This window comes from Bombus affinis, chromosome 11, assembly GCF_024516045.1.
Source record: "Bombus affinis isolate iyBomAffi1 chromosome 11, iyBomAffi1.2, whole genome shotgun sequence".
In the NCBI taxonomy this organism is placed as follows: domain Eukaryota; kingdom Metazoa; phylum Arthropoda; class Insecta; order Hymenoptera; family Apidae; genus Bombus; species Bombus affinis.
In genome coordinates, this window is record NC_066354.1 from 9,992,951 (window position 1) to 10,011,563 (window position 18,613).

Below are 18,613 nucleotides of genomic sequence, written 5' to 3' on the forward strand. Positions count from 1 at the left end.
CCGCAATTGTCTCGAGGATGCGAGCCGATTCTCGCACGGTAATTGCGAATCGACGTGTCGCGTTAATGCGTCACAATCGCGTCACGTATCCAGCGGCTCGAGTCCGCCATTAAAGCGCAGTCTTCGAGCCGTGGGAACACATATTCACGGGACTGGCCTTCGTTAAAATAGAGAAGAACGCATCCGTGTTGGACTATTGGCTGCTCTTATTTATTAGGTTGTCCGAAAAGTTTCTTTCGTTTTATGAAAAAATAATAGACGCACAACGTTTTTTGTTTTATATTATTTTGTCGAATTACGTACGATCCATTTTGTTCTGTTGAATTAAACACCGAGAGATTTCACACACTTGGTTTCACGTTTGTACGAAGGTGAATTGTTGTAAAAAAAACACGTTTGCGAAAGAAAGACACTTTCCGGACAACCTAATACATCAAGACTTTGTTAATAATAATTTCAACGTGAGTCAAATGTTCACTTCATTCAGTATTGCGATTTTCCCAATTCGTTAAATTTTTCTTTAATATATTCTTTAATATATCAAATTCGTTGATTCATACTTGTTGGAATATTGACAAAGGTTCTTCAAACTTAACGCTAGATTTGTATAAATCTATTGTATTATTTTAGGCAGCTTTTAGAAATGTATGATACAAAAGATTACTTTGTGAAAGATTATCATTAAGATTGCAAGAAATTGTACCATATCGTAGAGTTATAAATTGTAGGGAAGATAACAAATAACGACATTTATTATTCACAGCGATGAAAGAATTAAATTCAAATAATAAAGTTGCGATGAAATTTTGATTAATCTGTACTAATTCATATAGTTTTACTTCAAAGACCAAAATACATGTTTTCGAACATCGGTAATTGTTTATTGATTCTGAAATAGATAGCATCAAAATTGTATAACCTTTCTATCGTGGAATTTAAATATGTATTCCTCTGAAAAATTCATGACACGTAAAACGGTTGAATGTAAATATCACCTTTTCCAAAAATGGGCAACGTTGGTCATTAAAAATTTCTTAAATCGTAGATTTCTCTGTTTCAAAATTCCTTTAGAATTTAAATAATAAATTGATACTCTAAATAGCAATTTGCAGAACGATAGAGATCATTGACTACGATAGCTAAATAACATTATAATTAAGTATCTTAAAAAACCAAAAGCTTAAAAGAACCACGAACTAAATGATAGAAAATAATCAAAATTGCGTTTGTCTATCCACTCGTATCAAACGATACAGTGAGTCACAACGCGCGATATGTCAATTACAAGCATACACACGCATACACGATTCGTTAATGAATCTCACGAGAAATGTATATATGTTGTACATTATATGTGTATATCGCGCGTATATGACACATGTGCGAGTAAAGGACAGGGGATCACGACGAAAGACACGGACTCAGGGCACGGAGACACATACTAATTAAACGGCAGCATTGTCTGGCCCGTTGTGCGAAGACATGCTAATTACATTTCGAAGAAGAAATCCTTTTTCACCCCATAGACTTGGCCATGAATGAAGCGCGAATCTCGCGCCCGTTTTCTTTTTTCCGCCGAATGAAAAGGATTTCTCGGTTGCTCGCTCATCGCCTCTGTCTGTCTCTCGTGCGCCCGTGTACGTCTCCTCTGAAACGACCAACTGCTGTGTGCCAGTTCGTATATCCACGGGCCGACCCTAACGTCGCCATTGTATTCGACATATACACATATGCATATGAACATACGGTTCTTTTAAAAGAAAACTACTCGTTCGTATGTGCCTTCTTCTTCTGAGAAGTCTTTTTCCTCTTGAACGATGACGATGATGTCGATAACGAGGATGTTCATGACTGTTGGTATTCGCGTACAAGCTATACACGTTTCCTTAGGTTATTATACAAGTGATATGACGATACAGGGAGATCATAGAGTTTATTGGTCAATCGGTTAATTTCGGAATTAATCAAACGAATTGTATTGTATTGGGTCATCCTATAGAAAACGCAGTTTTTCTGAGAGCTGAATTAAAAATAATAAATCATGTTAGCACGTGAGAGTTTTATAAGTTTCTTTAGGTACGTTCGTAAAACTATCAAGTTCCACAAATATTCGCAGTCTATGCACGGTTTTACATCAAATATTCACCGAACTTCTGAAACGATGGAGTGCTTTTCTAACCAATACAAATTTATATTTATATCACGATTTCTCCTTTCGTTTTAAACTTATTGCATTGATAGATCTATTTTTCTATTTATGAATGAGATATCATAAGTTCGAAGTAGGTAACTTTTTATCGTATGGAATACTTAAACACAGTTGGTGTCGAGAGCTTAATTAATGGCTACACTATATCTTGGCTCATACTATATACAATTGAAACGAACAATAAAACCCCGATGGTGGTAATTAGCGATCGAGGCTCGATAATCAGGTTGGTTTGTTGAACGGCATTGTGCTGGCCGTTCCCGGCCAACCGTTTCATTCAACGCATTTTGTTGTTATTTTGTATAAATATTTGCGGATTTTAATATGAAGTGACCGACAGAACGTGACGGCATAATGCGAAGGTGATGCAATTTAATAGAAATTACTTGAAATTCATTAAAACTACCGGCGCGCGAGTATCGAAATTAATTTATGCCCGTCGGTGAAACATGCGCCGCGATAAAATCGAAATTATTATAAATTCCGATGCCGCTGCTCTTGACCTTGTTGCATCGAATTAAATGTTTAAACGGATTTCGAACCCCCGTTTCGCGCGCCGCGCCGCTTCGAAAATGAGAGGAAAGCAATCGACAATCACACTCGAAACGCACACATTCGTTTCCCCACTAACCGTTCTTTCACCGTTTCGTTTGTTCTTTAGATTGACGAATGACGACGTAACAGAGAGCTGGCTGGTGCGCGGATACCGGGACACAAGAGGTAAGTCGAACTATGATTAAACAATAGGACTATTCTGGTGCGCGGTTTTCCTTTGACGGTGCATTCGTAATTTCCTAAGTGTCGCCCCGTGTCGAATCGCTCGAAAAATCATCGGCCGCGTAACAAGCGCGAAATTAAGCGAGCAGAAAAACGCGAGGAAACTGAATGCATATTGATTACGCTCGCTGAGAAGAAACGAGGGAACACGGTATTTATATTCGATGAAATATGTATCGCATTGACACGCCAGAAGAGCGAATGCAACACGTGTGAAAGGTAGCTTTCAATCTGGATATTTCAATATTTTTGTCTGCTCTGTTCCTTTCGACTTTTCGGCCACTTTTCAGCCGTCTCGTTAAAATCACTCGCACGCGCTCTCGTTTCTTGTCACTTTGTCGATCCACTGATAAAAATGCTACAATCGGATCTTGTTTTATCAGGTGTTTATAAGTAAATATACATGCACGATGCTTTATAATTTTATTGACTCAAACTACGGTGGGTAATTGAACCGTTGATGTGAAGTTTAACGATCGATACAGGTTTTTGTCAATCATAATTTATACCGAAATAAAAATATGTAAAGGAATTACGTTAAATGATAGAAAGAAATATAGAGAATTTATATTTATTGACATAAGCAAATTTGTTATATTATTATTGTTATTATTATTATTATTATTATTATACCGCAGATGTTTATGCAAATTTATATTAATAATTAAGGACAAATAAAGCATTGAAACTGGAATAAAAGAACGCTTTATTCTCTAAATGCAGTGATATATTCTTTGCTTTTAATAATCTGTATACGTGTTCCTTCGTGTGTGCGCACTTTTTTAAATTATTGCATATGTACATCTACTTGTCATAAATACGTAAATATCCACGATATAATTGTTGTATAGCGGACTTTTGTCGTGCAATTCTTTGAGAAAATGTACTAATCTCCTAATGAACATAAACTTAACTTTTCTTTTCTTTTCCTCAACGTGATCTATCCACTGAATTTTATACCTGTAGTTTGCTTAGCCCGCAAGCGCAAAAGCACCTGCCGCTTACAAGCAGGCGAACTATTCATACGAAACATCGTGCAATGTAAGCGCCGAGGCAGTCTCCGTCTTCGAGGACGGATATCGTGGACGAAAGTTCACGTGGTCTACGGCTGCGGAGGCATCCGGCAAAGGTCTCTGATTCGACCAGTGCATTTTAATTCCTCCCCGTTGGCTCTCCGCCGTTCTTTTTTAACTTTTATACATCACCGGGCAGGATTATGCAAGCAAAGAGCCGAGGTCTTTCCATGACGCGGAGCGAATGCTTAGAATTTAAAATGCATTTCATATCGTTATGCTCTCCGCTTTCTCTTTCTCATCGCGCTCTTCTTTTGCCGGGCACCGTCTCTCGCTTCTTCGTACATCGCACGCGCCCCGTCTCCCTTTTTTCACCCTCTTTCTCTGAACCCCACACCCCCTCTTGTACCGTATCTGTTTCCCTCTTTTTCTCTCTTCCACCTTCCTCTCTGTCTTCGTTCTACTCCTCTTTCCAAGAATCAGTCCTCCTGCCCGCTCGTTCAACAGACGGCATATATGTCTTTATGAACGGTATGTGGAGTAGACAAGTGCATTAAAACCTCGGGCGTTAGTTCAAGCTTCAAGAGGGAGGAGGATGACTGGGTTGTAGGAGGGTAGATGGAGGGCTCAGGAGGACACACAAAGGAATGCAAAGTAAGAACCACGACCTCCGCCAAACCCCTTCTCGCGGCTGCCCCTCCATTCCGTGCTTCATCCGGCCTCATCCTCGGCAACCTGCTCCTCCACCTCCGTCATCTCCAACCATCTACCTCCTTCTTCACCGTATCGTTCTCCTCTGCCGGAGGTTACAACGCATTATCATACAAGGCGGTCCTCTCCTCGCCTTCCCTTAATTGTTTTCCACCCCCGTGTTTTCTTCTTCCTTCTCTCTCTCCCTTCTCTTTCGCTCCACTGTTCCATGCTTGTCATCCACCTCGCTCTCCAACGTCTCCGGACAATCAGTGCCCTACCCCCTCCCCCCTTCTCTTCGCACACCGATCACCTGCGTTGAAACCACCAAACGACACGGAAAGAGTGTTTCCCTTTGCCTTGGATGGAGACACTCGTCGCGGATCCACGAGTGGTCACTCGTAGGGCGCCGAATTCCACGCCTTCGAGCGCGATCATCCACGATTGTTCGACATCAAAGGTGGTTCCCTGCAACACTTTGTGCCTCGCCCGTCGAGTCTGTGTAACCAAGAGAAACTCGCGAGCCCGACAAGCCCAGCGATTCTGGTCTTCCCCCCGCCTTCTTCTCTTCCTTCCTTGCAGAAATAAGAATCAGTTTGATGAATTTTGAACGCGCCCTCTCTTCTAGTCCCCAAGCACCCGACAGATTCGTTTGAGCGTAACTGATTAAAGGAACGACGAGGTGTCGAAGGATCTTCGCGTTTCAATTATCGCCTCGCTTTTCTCTTGTTTATACGTTCGAGTGGACGCCAATCGTGATCTTTTACCGACAAAAATATCGGCTGCCTACTTTTAGCGCGGTGATTGTTGAACGATTTGTTCCGTGTCTTATACGCAGTGGTAGTGAATTGTCGTACATTTGACTATAATTCATGGTAATATACATATATGTATATGAGGTTAGAATAAACAGTATTAGTTAAACTACAGATATTTCTGAAAGCAGCTTCCACGGAGGAGTAGCTGTATTTTAATAACAGACAACATGAATTTATAGTACCTTTCGAAAAGTGATTCGATTTCGATCGATTTCGAGTTGGCGTTTGTTGGTTTATTCAAACTATGTATTGGCAAATGGAGGTGTCTCCTTATGAATTCTAATGCTGGTGATCAGTGATATCTGTGCCAGTGAACGTGCTAATGCGCAGGAGGCAAACAGATCCCACGATCAGCGACCTTCCATATTTCCGCGTGCTCGTATATTTTTTCCTCTCGCGATGCGTTCCATTCGCGTTTCGCTCACCGATTACAATTTGCCGGCAAGTTGTTTGCCGCGCCAATTTATATTCGCCCAGCTCCCAGCACGTACCGCGTTCTCCGCTAACGTTCGGTTGCTAGGAGACGAACCGGGCCGCGGTCTGCAATTGAAATTAATTTGGTTGACTTTTTGAAAGCAAGCACGGACAATGGTTCGTGCGCAACCCGAGATGCTTCTCGCCATGGTTTCCGGTGAAATTTCACGTTCGATTCTATTTTTTATTTGACGCGGCTCTCGTTTTACCTCTCTCTCTGATGTAAGAAATATCTAATTGGCGAGGGAAAGAGGAGGACCAACTGGGAGGAAGGAAATCACACTTGCCGCAATTATTTACCGATAAGTTTATTAGCAGGACCGTTCCGGTATATGTTCGCGGTATATGTGCAAAGTGTCTATTTGGGGATAATTTCGTGATGTTTATCTATGTAAATAAATGTGGTGTTCGAGTACACTGTTGATTCCCGTGGTGGATTAGGGAATCGAATTGTGCCTGGTACTGCTCTTATGGGAATAGTCTGTTTCAATTTGTGACGGAGTCAGGTGTAGATTAGATAAATTCTTGGAAAAGATTATGCGAGATAAAGTTACTAGAAAAAGTTCTATTTGAATATCTATGTATATTCTATTTAAGGGATTTTCTGATTCTTTTATGATAAGGATATAGTAGATGTGCAATGTATTTTTCAGTGAAGATATTGAATTAGTATTATGAAATTTTTATTCGTTATGCAAATATAAAAAGAACGAAGAAAAAAGCAGCTGATATTGAAATACTAGAATTAAAACTACCGATTCAATTAGCCATTCCATCTTATAAATCTTTTTCTCAGAATGTCCCTCGTTTTTTTCATATTTTAATATGTTTTCAGTTTTAAGATTACGAAGATGTACGATAAGATAATAGATGTAAGATAATAAGATGTAAGATAATAGATGTACGAAGCGTGGTGTTTCATTCACCCAGGAAATAAATAACGTAATTTTACACAGAAAATTCGACAAACGAAAGTGAAACTAAATATCTCGACTCATTATGTTTAACGTAATGAATTATGTACAATATTCAATGGCAAAGGTATTAATATTGGTAATAATTTCTGTAGAATTAAATTATATATTCGTTTGAAGGATGATAATACTTCTTTAACATATTATTGAATTATTGTGTAATTACAGAGCAATTACAATTACACATACATAAAATAATATATGAAATAATTGTATCCAGTTCGAATTAAACACTGAACTATTGTTGCTTTTAGCGCTAGAAAATAGAATGTTTCCTCGATCCTGTAGTAAAATAAACAATGATAAACTTAGAAATGATAAAAGAGAAAAGGATATTACAATTACGTACCTTTTTTCTCACCTTTCGAATGTTAACGTAACTGCATGTTTAACTATTACGATTATCGTATCACGCTTGGTCATTCTTACACGATACTACGCAAATTGTCAAAGATCAAGGAGAGAGCGGCGATTAGTTACGACAAGTTACTGAAGTTTAGTCACAACTTCCCGTTCCAGATCGACATCTGTTTAAGATGAAACGGTTCACCCTCGATTAACCTCAACGGATGTGAAATTTCTCAAACTCTCGTTAAGGATTCCAACGCTGTGCGATTCGCTTCTAAACCGCAAGTAGTCGTTCTCGAACTCGATTAGCATTCTCATTTTCGGAGATATCAGAAATTGGCTCGGTTTCAAGAAAGCACCGTCTGAATCGAAGCGAGAAGCGTGACTTCGATAAAAGGGAAGTTGAAGAACATTAACGAAATAATGAAATTTATAATGCCGGTCGTGACACGGAGGAGACCGCGTGACATTCGATCGATCGTATTTTCAAAAGTGGCAATTCGCCACGCCAGCGAGTTCACAAACACTTTCTTTCATCTGGTTTACGGTCGTGCACCATCGGTACGATGTAACGCAATTACAAAGCCGTAACATACTAATTCGGTTAATTCCAAATTATCACCCCTGATTTTACGCGTCGTCAAGCATCGTTAACGCGGTGAGCTTGCGCGCGCGCGCGTATGCGGGGGCGATAAAAGCGATTCGCGTCGATTATGTATATGAGCGGCGGAAACCATTGCAAATTTTATTACGACAAACTAAACAGGCCACGATCGCCGATCGAGAGAGGTCCTTCACCGATTATAATGGCGAAAATATTAATTTGTCGACCATTGAACCGACTGCGGAGATCGTTATTTCGTTTGAAGAAAGTTAGGTGACGCTTACATCGTCCATCGTCACGAGAATATGGTCGGTCTCTGTAACGCAAGTAGTTTGATCTTGTTTGTCTACTCCAGCGAACTCTCAGAAGGATTCTATCTTTCTAAATATAAATAAAAATGGATTCACGATTACGATGATGAGAATTATGGTTGTAACGTACAAGGAGAAATGTTAACTGTAATTAAGAGTTGTATGAAATTAATGAAAAATATTAGGAAGGTCGACCACTTAATCAATATCCAGGTAAATTATAATTCGTCCGATATAACCTCGCTAATATATAATTAAATTTATTAATTGAATAACAATATCGATAAAACGATTCTGTGTGTTCAAGAAATAGCAGGTTTTGCTACATGTGATTGAAGTGATTGAAGAACATTGACATTAATGTAAATAAAATTTTGCTAATAGATTTTACAGATTACAGGCTATCATACTTGACGAAAAACTTGAATGCCATAACAACGAGAGCTGCAACCCATGTGGTATTACGTAGTTGGCAAATTATTGTACACTAGCTTCAATTATACAGCTACGTAATTAGGTATAAAGAAAAAATGTTAGGGTTGGTAGATCATTGATAGGACGCATAATAAATATCGAGTGTGAAATTTGACAATGACCCTAAACGTGAATATAAAGGTTCGTTGAACGGCACACGACCTTGCCCTGATCGCAATTTCTGATATCAAAATACATCGATTTACACCTCCATTGTTCCTCGACTCGAAATGTATCATAAAACAGCGACATGTGTGAATACCTGCAACGCATCCCCTGCTTTGTGTCGTTCGACCAGTCGACAGGGTTAATGGTTTTCTGAAATTTCTACCCGATTTCCAAAATTGCTGTATCGATACGTTTTTCATAACAAACAGCTATAATCGACCCTGTAATTAAAATTCCATCGCTAGAGCGATTTAGATCTTCTATAGAGAAAAATCGAGCATTCACGTCTTGGATAACTTTTAAGAATCGCTTAGACATCGATATAAAGCTTAGAGGGGTGAACAAGTTATCAGATCGGTTGATTAAATCCTCTTCGACGTTTGTCAAATGTGAAATTAATCCTTTCAAAGGTATGTTCGCACTTTTCATGGATACGACTTGAAGAAACAAAACACGATCTGTCGTAGTTGTTTCGTTACAACCCATTATTAGTTATCGAACACGTTGAAGTTTATTACAAGATGCAATTGCCTCTGGAAATATTTATTGTATCAAGCAAATCAAAATTTTACCGTATCTCTACCCAAGCAACTGCCACTTAGTTACGTGACAAATTCCTTGGTACCAACGTCGACAGAAGACATAAGTCGCAAATCCCTATCATTGGCAATAATCAAGAACCACGAATTACCGGTGTTTTCTAATCACGCAACGAATACGAAAGCCTTGACAACTTCCCGGGGGTCCGGTTGCTAATTAGTCAGAACAGTTGGTACGAGAAAGAGGCAACACCGGATGCCGAAGGCTACCTCGACTTCGGAGAACACGAATAATTTCCCGAGCTAGGTGGAGCTCTTACATCACGGCTCGTCACCGTTTACGAGAACACTAGAGAATCACGGTGAATCTGCGAAGGCGTGTGTAAGTGTATCGAATCGCCGGCAAACGAAGGCGAGGCAATGCACGCTGAATGGCCATTGAGAATGGCGACCGACAATGGACGATCGGCGTTCTTCCGGAGCGATCGCCGTTTCCCGCGCGCTGTTCTACGCCCATTCCCAACGAACGGGGCCGGATCTTCGCTCACTGGGCCCCCATGATCGCGATTCGAGTCTACCAGGTTCCAGTTGTTACCAGGTTACCCGCCAATCGCGACTTTCCAAACGGAATAAAGAATCCGGATAATTGCACCCGCTGCAACCGTTCGCACGCGATCCGCGCCGTCTGGCTGCAACCAGTCCTTTTCCAGATGGAGGCATCGATTTTTGCGGACGGCCTCGAGCACCCATCCGCCTCGATATCGAGTTACTGACCACTTGGGGACGTATTATTGCTGAGGATGAGATGTCTAGGAACGATTGCTACCTCTAGAGTTAGACACTTATGTGATGGCTATTTCTGGTCATGTTAGATATTGGCAGAATTCTTGAACACGAGAAATTGATTCTCTATTTGTAATTTAGTCATTGAAACTGTACCATGTACGTTGGTCTAGATGTCTTGGTGTATTTATACGAATACGTTTATTGCTATCACAGTTTGTCAATTGAGATTTCTCAAAGATACTTTTCAAATTTCTTCGTAAATTGAATCTATAAGTTGATTGGAAATTGAAATCAATTTCAATAGTAATTGGAAAGAATTTTACGTAATAAAATAATTTCTTAGAAGATAGTCAATGATCTTGCTTCTCTTTGAATTGTTCATGCGCAACTGGGCATCATAATTACCCAAATACAGAAAATATAGTACAATATTTACAAGAAATTAGAAAATAAACTTTCGTATTCGTATCGTATAAAATTTTCTAGATTATCGAGTTACATTTAGAATTCTGAGAACCTTCCAGATAAAGTTTAAAATTTTTCATAAAACGTTCTATTTCCGCTAATAAATTTTAAAGCAGAACTCGAGGAAGCACAAGAATATTGACATCAACATGTTTCGCTTTATCCAAAATTAAAATTCGCATTGGACGTGGCCGTACGATCGACTTAGCATCCTTGAAAAGTCTCTGCAGATCGTTAACCATCATGAATCGAAGAGAAAAGAAAAAGAAAAAAAAAAACAGAAACGCGGAAAGAAAGTGCAGAGAAAGGCGGCAGAATTGTGTCACGGTTTCCACGAACGCAGACGAGCTACGAGCGGTAAATGGTGAAACTAGAGTGCTTAGATCACGGTATAATGAACGTCGTACGAAGATTACGTTCGTGGGTGGAGAACCTATTTACATAGATGCAGAGGGTATGTTTGGATGGTAGGGAGCAGGAGAATTGCGTCGTCGGTATGGGGCAGAAGTACGTTCGCTCATGCACTTGCACTTCCACTCTTAACCGAGATTATGTGACGCGTATGCCATGCGGTCGGAGGCTTACTAGTCGTCAGTGACGGACACGTGAAGATGATTCTTTATCCGCTGTCTTTATCGTTCGACTAATATCCGTTATTCTAGTAACCACATACACATATATATCTACTTGCTTTCTAATGGAGAATATTTTTCATGGTAAAATTTTTACGATACCCAAAAGATTCTTATTTATCAAAATAAAACTGTAGTTTTAATCAATAGCTAAGTATTATACCATGTGTTATTTGAGTTCAAGTACTGGGTCTTCTTTCCTTCTTTCTACTTTTTTCGATATAAATGTTGAAATTATTAAGCGATCGATAAAATTCATCTTATATATTAATAATCACATCTTCCCTTAAAATACTGTTTGTAAAGATATATTGGATCAATTAGTCGTGTATTTTCTCATAAGTTAAAGGCTCATGTACGCCTTTCCTCGCTTCAATGAGCTTGATAAGAGGACCTTCTTTGAAATCCAGAAAAACGTAGGTGTAAAAAACAATTGCGGTCAAGGAGTATATCGCCGCGGGTCTTGCAAGATACCGCGCGACGCTATCGTCCGGCAATATTTCCGGTTCCTGCCCAAGAAGCGTGTTCTCGAAGATAAATGGTTTATCGCGCTGTGAACCGGACTTTCTGTTCGTTTCTGCGAACTGAACTACACAAGACGGCGATGACGACGTCGACGAGGCAACGGGATGGAGAGGCGGCGGAGATAATTAAAAAGGGAGAATAATCCTGAATCAGCGCGTCCTCGAGCGGACGAAACGGATTCTCCTCGTAGCAGAGCGAAGGCTAAACGGATGCGCATTGTGCGCCACTCTTGCGCGTCGTCTTGTCACTGGTATCACAATCTCTGCACGTGAGCACACTACGACGATGAAAATACAACCTGAACGCAGTGACGATCTATCGGGTCTAGTCAGCGTGTCCGTCGCATCTTCTTTCGCTTTTGTGCGGCTGCGAAGGACAGATTCGTTGAATAGATTCTGCGTGGCGCGCGCGACAAGACGCCCGATCGGAAAGCTGTCGTCCGATCGCTTACGATATTTTCCATTCGCCCGCCATCCACCTCCGTCCGGCCCCCTGGCCACGAGTATTGATCGGAATCTCCGGTTTTTATGGAACTCTCTTCTCGCTCGGCCTGGATAACGCTCTCTACCTCGAACGATAACGCAACAATGAAGTCTGCAATTTCAAACAGGCAACCGCGGCATAAGGAGCGTATCAATGAGACGAAGGATAAACCGAGGAGGCGTAGTTCGATACGAAACCGCGAAATCAAGAAATGATATAATGGGTAGGGTTGGCGAATAGAAAGAAGTTGAACAAGAGCATAGAGAAACTCGTTTTCGAACAGCAGGCACCGATCGAACCGAAACAAAACGATGATGCTTTGATTGGCTGGCTTCGAGAAGTCTTGGAGTTCTGAAGTAAGAACGGATGGATGGAGAGAGGGGAGTGTTTGATCGTGAAAGAAAATCCAACGAATACGATAGAATTTCTAGGTAGCACGAGGAAGAGGAGAGGCAGCGACTGCATCCGCAGCTGCAGGAAAAAGAGAGGAGCATCGAACGGTCGAACCATCGGGCCGGCTCGTCTCATGACTCGCGGTATAAAACAATATTGATTGGTCGTACAATGTGGGTGGGATTATGGGGTGGATCGGTCGTGGAGGCGGAGAGGGTGGACCACGGTGCATTGTGCTCGCTGCGTCCGGTCAAACTTTTCATCGTCCCTCGCAGCTCTCCTCTCTTTTCTGCTCTCCTTTCTTTTTCTGTCCGCGCGCACCGACCTCTCTGTCCCTTTTCCCGTTGCCCTTCCATTCTCCCTTCGCCGTTCCTTTTTTCTCTTCTTTCCCGAGACCCCCGATAATTATTGCAGACTGTCTCGGTTTCGTTGGTCGCCCGATTCCTCCCGATTCCCGCTAACCTGCACGCTTCCAACTTTTCTACCCTTCCGCTCCAACTCAAGAAATCAGCCAAGATGTTGTACAGTCTGTACGAATCGTTGGTTCGTGTTATTTTTTCCATTGGTAATTTTTGATTGAAATGGAAATGGTCGTAACGCGATGTTGTGAGAAAAACGAATAGTTAATCAACTACGTGATAAATATATCTATCTATAGATACATCTGGTAAGATTGATCTTAGCTTTGTTAATCAAACATGGGAAAAATCTTATCCGTTTAGCAATAATGTGATTTTATTATTGATAATTGAAAATTAAATTTTGTTCGTCGTTCAGAAAAATGTAGCCCAGAAAGGGTTAAATAATATGAATAGTATAAAAGATTAAATTTCCAACGAATAATCGATCTAGAGGAAATGCAGATTTGAAAATTTATCGTATAAATTTGACAAACACGACGTTATCATTAGCGTTATTGCATTTACATAAATATTATGTACTGCTTGCGAATTCCTGCAAATGGAAACATTACAACAAACGTGATGAAATGTTATTTATTTAATAACTTCTATTTAATCTGTCAACATGAAATTACTATTAACAAACTTTCCAATTATATGAATTCCATCTCATATCCTCTGTTCTTTTACATTTCACAATTTTAAATAGTTCATGCTTCCTTTAATAACCAACAACGATATTTATTAAGTAACCACACTCCACATTGTCTTTGGATAAAACAATTCTTCGAATAAATGATTTTCTCAAATCTTTGATTAATAACACAATAACTTTACTACATGGCCAAATATCAGAATCGTACTTTGTCTTCAAATATCATCGTATTTATACTACAAACGGCAATTAGATAGCTATCGAAACCGATTCACGGGTGTCGAGTAAAAAAATCAATTTTTCCGTCGAAACGAAGTATTACACAACTTTGGTAATATTTAAAGCTGTTGCTCGTCGATTTCGTCGAACAGTATGCGGAAACTTTGAAAACTAATATCACCGTCAACTCTGGCTGACAAAGGCTCGCCCCAACGACATCACGCACACGTTCCTTCCACCCATACACACGCGCATTTTATAGATGCTCGCGCAAACACACGCGTTGTGTACACTTGGATTACTCGCAATTACGCTCCGTAGATCAGATGACTCTTCTCAGGCAGCGCCTTTATTGCGGCTTTATTAAACGGCGATGGCCGATGCGATCGGTCGTGGATCCTATAGTGACTATAGTGTGTAGTTACAAAGTCTGAAGGCGGCAAACAAAAGAAGGCGCGATGAAAAATAAAAAAAGCGTGTGGCAGACTCGGAAAGGAACGGACCGTCACGGAACACGTGCACACACATACACACACACACACACACATATACTGCGCAATAAAGAAAGAGAGAGAGAGGATGAAGAGACGGGAAGCAAGAGCAACGGAGAGCAGAGGAGAATATACAAAGGAAAACGGAGAAAAAGGAGACGATGGTTCGCCAAATTGCGAGCTTCGAGGAACTCGCTACGAGAACCTGTAAAACACCTAAACCATACGTCTACTTCTCCTCTTGGAGATACGCTTGCAGCCAGAGACCGTGCAAGTATCGTGTAACTACGCGATAACTGTAGCGCACGACCGCGATACTTCGCCAACACGAAAGCAAAGGGTACACAGAACACACGAGAAATGTTTCTATGACTCGCTATTGCTCTAGCCAGGGCCAGGCAGTAGCGAGGAAGGCCACGTATGAGAGAAAAGTCGGAGGAATTGACGGCAAGGTGTGCACTCTGCGACCGTATACCGGAAAAATTCGAAACTCGGTAAACTCTACGAACTACGTAATGATACACATGTGTTATGGCCAACTTCGACCCTTCAAACTGCCCGCCTTGTTACCATGGCTAGCTCACACGCTGCTACTCGTCAAATTTTCCAAATATACCGGCCAACTTCGCGATCGTCGTTTTCTTTTACGGTCACGTTTTGCCGACCACCGACAACTTCATGGGAAGTTACGAGTGTGACGGCTTTGGTAACGTTCTTTGATAACAAGCATATGTTAGAAAATTCTGTTAAACGAGAGGTAATTTTGTTCATCGTATAAATGTTCGTGTGATTGATAATTTACGACAGATATGGATATCCTATGCGCATATTGGTAATAAATTTTCATTCAGAGTACACGTTGTAATTAACTATCATTTTTACGATGATATTACTTGAAAAGAACCATTAAAATTATGATACAACTCTACGTCTCTTTTTCTATATTTTAATTGATTTTCTACAACCATTAACACAAAATCACACGAACCTGCATATTATTTACAACAATAAGAATGCATAATTGGAAAATTCCAAATTTCTCTTTACTCGCAAAACATTCTTTCGTATTCCTTTTTTCGTACATATACCATGACTTGATACAATTATTTACAAATTAATATTTAACTATAACCGTCTCTTTATTCATTTCCACAAGAAAGGATTCGCCTGCTGTTTCTCATTAAAGCCTAAAAAAACTGGTTCGAATGCTCGTTTCCCCGGTTTCAAAATTTCGCATTCACCGAATCGATTTCTCTTCTGGAACACGGTTCCGCTCGGTCCTCCCCCAACGGAAGTGACAATCGAGCCTCGTCTTTGCCGTTGCCCCATCACATCGGAGCGGTTACCAGAGGGAAACGAAGAACGAGCCGTTCGATCCGCGTCGAGATTGTTTCGCGAACGGTTCGACGTTTCGGAAGAAGGGTGGACATTCTTGGGAACAGCGCGCAGTTTGGTAATTTATTTCTTGCTGGATCTCCTGACCACAGGATGCCTGACGAGGGTGGCGCTCAGGTTCATTCCCAAACTGAACTTGGTTTAGTCCGCGCCGCCAACTATTTCGGAATTAATTAAACTATCGAGGCGACCGAGTGTGTGCGATTGAATCGTTAATTAGCAACTGCCCGTCCCTCCACAAGTTACACAATCGGCACGCCCTGCCCTTTATTTACACTTGTCGCGTCTTCAAATGTTCGGGGTTAGCATCGGGATGTTCTTCTAATTGGAAATTTTTTTCTCTTTTTCTTTTTTATCGCGTAAAACTATCGGTATGTTTAGTAAAGCTGAAAACAAATAAATAATATTAAATGTTACGTAGCTCGCTATTTTTATATATCACTCTGTAACATGGATAATATACCAGTATGTATCAGATATTGAGTTAAAAAATAGAAGATTTGTCTGAAAGACAGAAAAAATTCTAGATATTCAATGTACCATGAAAACATAAAACGAAATCTACGATGCAAGAATTATCCAAATGTCAGATATCATAGCACTTACAACTCAAAGTGCAGTTAAAACGCAATAAAAACAAATACTAAAAAAATCAAATGATAAAAATAACAATGCCAAACAACAGGGCATTGTTCCCAAGCACTCCACTTTCAAATCCGACAAGAAACGTGCAAATCTGAAATCGATAACTCAGTCGATCAAAATGAAAACTAATTATCGAGACGGCACACGAATTGATAAGAAAACGACTATCGATAATTGCTAGCCGGACAATAAATATCATCGCGTTGCCATAAGTGTTGAAAAGGAAGCTCGGGGAAAAATCGCAAATAATAATAACCGAAACCGGTGGATATTTCTTTGAAACGTGGTGTATTTATTTACGGACGAAAAATTATTCGGTCGAGGTCCGGCCACGATTTTCCCTGCACCCTTTCGACCACGAGTTATACCTGCACCGGTGCCGAAAGACGCGCAAGATTGTCAAGAATTACACAATGCCGCGCGACAAATGAAGCATTTCAGGGGAATGCGATCCGCCCCCACCTCGTGCATGAAAACAAGGGGGAGCAGAGCAGGAGTTTAAAAAACAGAAAAAATCAAGAGAAGGAGAGAGTCGGAGAGAGATAGATAGAAAACGAGAGATTGTCCGTGCGGCGTACGAGCCTCGGAGCTCCATCAAGCCCTTCGAAAGGTTATGAATAAGGGATGAAGTTCATGCGTAGCGACGCACATACGCCGCCGGTGTCCACGCATTCATACGAACTCGGCCGAGTTTAAGCTCGATTGTATGCCGATAAACGAATAAATGTGCAAATTTGACGAACCAGCCCCACTCTCCCTGGCTGTCCTCTCTCACCCCTTGTCTCCCTTGCCCTCTCCTCATCTATTGGAAAAAGGACGCGCGTACAAGCACGCCTGTCAGCGACGAGTGTACGTGAGAGAAAATAGAAAAAAAGCAGAGAGAAAAAAGTTAAGAGAGAAAAAGATAGCAGATTATGCGCGTACGCCCATGCGTCCATACTTTCGAGAATTTTCTGGTCGCATCGTAGATGCGTGAGGGCTTGGGCGCGCGTTCCACGAGCTTCCCCAGAAAAATTCGACGTATATCCCAGGAACAAGTGCGCGAATATGTACATACGTGCGTGCGCACGTGAGTATATAATATATATATATATATATACACATATATACGTGGAATATGTCAGTGGCCCCGAGTGGTGCATGTTGACGCGTAGATCGGCCCTGATGGGCGCGTTGGGCGTTCCTACGTGCGGAGTCGTGAATAAAAATAATTAACGGAAAATATATACGAACGTCGAAGCGGCGATTGATTTACGGGAATGCACGGAGGTACGAGGCGGGACCGGTAATTTCGCAAAAACCGCGTATCTGCGGGCTCGGCCTCGATTTTTGTTTTTACCCCGACCAACCAGATCGACTGCACACCTCGTACCTCTTTCTCTTTCTATTTCGCGCTTTTTCTTTCTCTCTTTTATCTCTGTCGATACACGCAGGAACAAGAAGCGCGCGTGTGTACGAGTGTGTCCGAGCCTGTGCAAATTTACGTTCGTGCACAAGCATTTAGGCGTGCATGAAATTTTTCCGCCGTTCATCGCCCTCTCAAACTGTGCAGACTCCGGCGCTCCACGATACTCGTTGCCACAGATATTACGGATAATTTAGCAATAGCTTTTTACCTTTAATCAAATACAACGGCTGATAATCAGAGGACACTTCTCCATGGATAATGTTTTTTTGCAGCGTCAGGAGGGTTTTGCGTTTTGTTCGTCCAGTCGATTTTTTCGACGTCCATCGTTAAACAGGGACAAAGATGAGAAAATTTCGTTCGTTTCTTCACGGACAAATCAGTATCTTTTTTGTCGACTGTTTAATCATCGAATCTCTCTCCTGTCATCGTTTTTCCCGCGTGGAACCGTAAGTAATCGCTAGTATCGATATTCGTTGAACAATAGCCCTGTTTGATCGAATCAAGGAATCGTATTTTGTATAGAATCTATATAAGTGTCTCGTATTATCATTGCCTAAGTCATTCTCCTACAAGAACTAAAACTTTGTTATTACGCCAATGTATCCAGATGTACGAGCTTGCAAATAGTATATAGCAGATGGTAGCCCACACGCCTACAATAATCGGTGCAGTTTACTCAGGGTGGCGTGGAGGTTATCTTTAAGAGACGTTGCGAA

At 41.0% G+C, this 18,613-nt stretch overlaps 1 long non-coding RNA gene across 2 annotated transcripts in view; it reads left to right on the forward strand.

The window, feature by feature from the left end:
* The window catches only part of LOC126921685 (uncharacterized), a 115,739-nt gene that overhangs the window by 15,853 nt on the left and 81,273 nt on the right, over positions 1 to 18,613 (forward strand). For both annotated transcript variants that reach the window (XR_007712507.1, XR_007712506.1), the window contains exon 2: positions 2,871 to 2,929. This is a non-coding gene — a long non-coding RNA (uncharacterized LOC126921685). The remainder of the gene's footprint in view (positions 1 to 2,870; positions 2,930 to 18,613) is intronic.